General features: G+C 44.7%; 1 pseudogene; it reads left to right on the top strand.

Annotated features, from left to right (window-relative positions):
- Nucleotides 1-234: 234 nt before the first annotated feature.
- LOC116362709 (E3 ubiquitin-protein ligase TRIM63 pseudogene) lies at nt 235-2,060 on the top strand (annotated as a pseudogene).
- The last annotated feature ends 3,978 nt before the right edge of the window (nt 2,061-6,038 follow it).

Below are 6,038 nucleotides of genomic sequence, written 5' to 3'. Positions count from 1 at the left end.
GTGTGGTGTTTGGCCAGTTGTCTATTTGATTTAGCCCCTCCCACAGAAAGAGAGAGAGGGGAGGGCGGGACGGGGGGTGTTGCTAAGTATGACATGTGACGGGGCCAGAAGGGGTTAATTATCTCAGAATTGAGCCTTGCAAACAAGCAAAGGGTGGGACCCGTGCCTCAGACCGCGTGGAGGCTCGGGTGTCACCTCCAGCCCAGCAGTATAAATTGTCAGCTGTGGCCGGAGAGTGGCTAGATCAAAATAAACCAAGTGGAGAAAGCAGTCACGATACCAGACTGCAATAGAAGGAGAGACAGACAGAGAAAGAGCCACACCACCTAAGACAAAGCGCCTAGGCCTCCCACTCAGAACTTTAAGGACTTATACCTTGTGAGAACAGAGAAACACCTCTATCCAGACATGGATATCCAGACCGGCCAGGTGACGCACCAGCCCAGCCCCAGGGAGAGCCTGGAGAGCCAGCTGAGCTGCCCCATCTGCCTGGAGATGTTCCAGAAGCCCGTAGTCATCCTGCCCTGCCAACACAACCTGTGCCGCGGCTGCGCCAGCGACCTCTACGACTCCCGCAACCCTTACCACTACTCCGGGGGAATCTTCCGCTGCCCCACCTGCCGCTTCGAGGTCGTCCTGGACCGCCACGGCGTCTACGGCCTGCAGAGGAACCTGCTAGTGGAGAACATCATTGATATCTACAAGCAGCAGCCGGAGAGCGGAGGCGGAGAAGTAGGAAGTAACGTTGCAGACCCACCGCTGAAGGACAAAGACACCAAGGAGCCCATGTGTACGGAGCATGAGGACGAGCGCATCAATATTTACTGTGTGACCTGCCAGACGCCCACCTGCTCCATGTGCAAAGTGTTCGGCCAGCACAAGGACTGTGAGGTGTCACCCCTGCAGAGCATCTACGATACCCAGAAGGCCGAGCTGCGGAACGCTGTAGATCTCCTTGCGGCGGGTAACAGCTGTGTCCAGGCCGTGATGGCTCAGATGGAGGACACATGCAAGAGCATCGAGGAGAACAGCCAGCTTCAGAAGAGACGTCTGGGGGAGAACTTCGACTTGCTCTACGCCATCCTGGAGGAACGTAAGGGCCAGCTCCTGGAAAAGATCACCCAGGAGGAGGAGAGGAAGCTGGGGTTGCTGAGGTCCCTGGTGGAGAGGTACACGGAGCAGCTCCAGGCTAGTATCAACCTAAAGGAGAAGGCGGCCCAGACCATGGAGAAGGGCAATGCAGCCGAGTTCCTGATTAGTGGGAAGGAGCTCATCGCACAGGCCAAAGAGGCAGCTAAAGGCTCCAACTTAGAGAGGCCCGAGCCTGGGTTCGAGAACATGGAGCACCTTACACTGTGCACAGAAGACGTGGAGGTCATCTTGTACCAAATGGGCTTTGGACTGGGGGATGATGATGATGATGATGTGGTGACAGAGGAAGAAGAAGGGGAGGAGGAAGAAGAAGAGGAGGAAGAATAGTAAAAACTCTAACTCAAGACTGTATTAGAAGTACTGTATTATTGCAGTTGAGGAGAGGTTTGGGCTAAGAGATAAGGATTGGTTTGATGAACAAGCTGCTTTTTAGAAAGAGTAACTAGTTATTTATCAACTAGTTATAACTAGGATATTCACTGTGGTGAATACACAATTTAGAGCCAAGGTGGAAAGTGCAATTCTGAAAAGTAGTTTTTTTTCACTAACAAAACGCAACATTTTGTTTAGACTTATTCTTTTTTTTATACTTTTGTATTTCTACGTGTTTATACTGTACTGTTTTTTGATATCTACTGAAATAGATATCTCATGGAAATAATTACGTTTACACTTGAACTCTTTTCACATAATGTACATGGCTCAAGTCTAGACTAGATTGAAAAAAGAAAAATGAAAAATATAGCAAAGCATTATTCATGTTGTGTATAATATATCGTTGTCTGTCAAACTATTGAAAACTTGAATTGCTGCAAAATGCACTTAATTCACTTGGTGTTTTTTTTTAACACAACTGTAATTTTTCTAATGTAATTGACAGTTTAAAGAAATAAAGTGTTGTGAAATACTTTTCTCGTCCTGTCAATATCCCACACACCTCACCGACAGGGCTTTATTTAGACCTACACATTTACATGGCTCATCAATTTAGACCGTAGCCTTACTTAGTGTTCTTGCTAGTGAAAAATATGGTCTATTTTTACAGGGCTAGAATGGGAGAGGTGGTGAAGGGCCTTAAAGGTCTGGAATAGATCAGTGTAGCAGGGTGGGTAGAGGATTGGTGGGGGTCTCATGTTTCCCTCCCTGACCTAGCCTCTTTTCCACTTGTCTTTATCATTCCAGTTGCTGTCTGACTCTGTCTGGTATGCCTATAGGTCAGAGGTCAAGCCTGATACCATTATCGGACATGAATGGAAAATAAAAGGGGTAGCAGCAGCACTTCACACAAACGGTCTGCGAGTCGAGACCACTTTGACCAGGGGTTATTTCTGATGGACAACGTACATGTTAAGCTGGTCACATGAATCCTTTGGTACATGCTCTGCATGCTAGTGCGATGACAATGCATTGAGTCAATAGGAGATGTTTGTGGTTTCGAAGCAATGTACTGTAATCCGTTATCACTGTGGATCCTCTTCTGCAGATCGCCTATCATTTGAAGTCATCGTTTTATAGACAATGTTTAATCCATTCGCCATTCAACACCAACGACACATTTCTCTACAGTACAATTCCCAGCGTGTGAATAGACTTGTGGGTCGTTCCATTTGATTTCAATCCCTTTTTGACCACATCCCTTTAGTTTTGGATGTAACTTCCCAGACATATTTACCCCTGTTAGAAGTGTCAGAAAGGGACTTTTTGAACCAGAATGACTCAACATTTAGGAGATAGAGGTGCTTGAAGTTGAGCCATTTTGCAGACGCCTCCCTACCATGAGACATCCATGTCTATATTCTAGAGTCTACTGTGTCTCAACCGATGACTGGAACAACACAAACACATCAGATGACGTAAAATAGGATCTGAGCTACAACATATGTGAAAATGAAAAGAATCTGAGTTTACGTGTTTTTAGATATTTGATGTTAAAGGAAAAATCATTTTAATAAAAACATTGTTTTTTAAAGAAAAAAAATAAATATTTGACAACCCTGTTTGTAAGATTTTAAATGATATTAAACTCAACGGTTTATATTTTCCAGTGATGAAGACATGGATGTCTCATGGTAGGGTGGAGTATGAGACATGGGTCAACTTTGAGCACCTCTTATCTCCTAAATGCTTTGGCATTCAGGTCTGAAAGTTGCAAATATGTAGAGAAAATTGAGTCAAAAAGGGTGCAGTCAAAAAGTGATTGAAATCAAATGGAACGACCCTTTTATGTAAGTAGCTTACATCAACATCAACAGCAGTGACACTATGTGGAACTAAAGCCTGTATCACCATTCATTTCTCTGACGTTGGTAGGGCTGTATCTTTATGGGAACGACCTGACTGCCCTCTGCTCTGGAGCCATCCATCTGACTGCTCTCAGCCTCTCACTGACCACATGGTGCTGGTGAAGAACTGATAAAGACAGTCAACAGGCTGTCAGGCTGCACTCACTGAGAGAGCACAGAAACCTCACCACCACTCACTGAGAGAGCACAGAAACCTCACCACCACTCACTGAGAGAGCACAGAAACCTCACCACCACTCACTGAGAGAGCACAGAAACCTCACCACCACTCACTGAGAGAGCACAGAAACCTCACCACCACTCACTGAGAGAGCACAGAAACCTCACCACCACTCACTGAGAGAGCACAGAAACCTCACCACCACTCACTGAGAGAGCACAGAAACCTCACCACCACTCACTGAGAGAGCACAGAAACCTCACCACCACTCACTAAGAGAGCACAGAAACCTCACCACCACTCACTGTAGTGACTGTACAGTACCAGCCAATGTAGGCAGAGCCCAGAAACCCCCCCACCACCACCACCACCACCACTATCACTCTACTCTACCATGCAGCTACCGAGCCAGGAGGCACACAGTGTTATGTAGGGAACCAAATATTTTGTGTGTTGCCGCTGGCTAGCAGTTTATGTTAAATGTCTGTCACCAGAGACTATGTACGGTTAGTTATGTCCTAGAATGAGACACAGGAAAGGTAAGCTACTGTAAAACAACCCATACTGTCCTACCATATTAGACTGCAGGCTACTGTAAAACAACCCATACTGTTCTGCCGTATTAGATGGCAGGCTACTGTAAAACAACCCATACTGTACTGCCATATTAGACTGCAGGCTACTGTAAAACAACCCATACTGTTCTACCGTATTAGATGGCAGGCCACTGTAAAACAACCCATAATGTACTGCCTATATTAGACGGCAGGCTACTGTTAAACAACCCATAATGTACTGCCTATATTAGACAGTAGGCTACTGTAAAGCAACCCATACTGTAATACAGTATCATATGTAGGCTACTTAATCGAACACATGCTTTACTCTTATATTACACGGTAGGCTACCGTAAAACAACTCATACTGTACTAGACGGTAGGTTACTGTAAAACAACCCATACTGTACTAACATATTAGATGGTAGTCTACTGTAAAACAACTCATACTGTACTAGACGGTAGTCTACTGTAAAACAACCCATACTGTATTACCGTATTATACAGTAGACTACTGTAAAACAACCCATATATTGCGTATTAGACAGTAGGCTACTGTAAAGCAACCCATACTGTAATACAGTATCATATGTAGGCTACTTAAACGAACCCATGCTTTACTCTCATATTACACGGTAGGCTACCGTAAAACAACTCATACTGTACTAGACGGTAGGTTACTGTAAAACAACTCATACTGTACTAGACAGTAGTCTGCTGTAAAACAAGCTAGACATGACGAAGGCGACGGCTGTGTTTCCTGACTCTGCATAAAAAACTTCACACATCTGTCTTCAAGCTTCTACTCTTTAGACCACTCAGCCCAGGCAGAGTGTGAATGTGAACTGACTGTATGGAATTTAGATCAGCTGGAATTGTTCACCATAACTTGTCAAAGTAGCATTGACATGATCTGAGATGATAAGTATATTTGAGATGGTGGTGTATTCTTGGCTTTCTGCCACGTCCAGGTGGTCAGTAATAGACCTATGGAAACCTGCCAACGTGTGCAATGCCTATAGCTGTATGAAGCCTATAGGTCTCATGTGTCTGGTATATGAGAGTGCATGGCCTAGGGCCTAGGGCCTCATATTACAGACGGTGTATGTGGATGTACAGTGAGGGCCACGACAGGCACCAGACAATGTGGCCCTGTCAATCTCAATCTAATGCAGTGTACAGCATGTTTTACATAGGAGAGGAGAGTCGTTTTGCTGTCATATCATCGATTACATTACAATTCTGACCTCTATATAAGTTAGACCTCTGATTGGCCGGTTGGGCAGATGTCCAGCCTGTTATACAAATGCAAATCTGTTACAGCTCACCTTAGGTTGGCAAACTGGGCATCAATGACTAGTCAATTCACTAAAGCTCAAGTAAAACTGGTCCTTGACTCTTACATGTGTACAGTCACTACAGTACCACTGGCCAATCAGCTAACCTTTGCCTTTCATTTCTAATCTTAGACCTTTCTAAAGGTCTACTCTCTACTGTAACCTTAAAGAGTATTGACCTCCTCCACATTTGGGCTTGATTGGGCTGCAAGGTCGATCAACTTTGTGCTGCAGTGGCCAGCTCTTTCTAAGTGTAGCAGCCAGCAATGCAGCAATGTTTTACTAGGTAAGAGTAGTGCCAAAGTATGAGTGCTGATCTAGGATCAGTTTGGCTTTTTAGATTATAATGAGTAACATGATATGGACAGAGGGGTCCTGGTCATAAATCAGCACTTCTAAGTGTAGCAGCCATAGCAATGCAGAGTCTTACTAAATAAGAGCTGGACCAAAGTAAGAGTGCTGATATATGATCAGTTTGGGCTTTTAGATTATAATGAGTAATATGATATGGACAGAGGGGTCCTGATCA

This window comes from Oncorhynchus kisutch, unplaced genomic scaffold (assembly GCF_002021735.2).
Source record: "Oncorhynchus kisutch isolate 150728-3 unplaced genomic scaffold, Okis_V2 scaffold875, whole genome shotgun sequence".
In the NCBI taxonomy this organism is placed as follows: Eukaryota; Metazoa; Chordata; class Actinopteri; order Salmoniformes; family Salmonidae; genus Oncorhynchus; species Oncorhynchus kisutch.
Note: the sequence above shows the minus strand (reverse complement) of the source record. Positions and strands in the feature narration are given on the sequence as shown.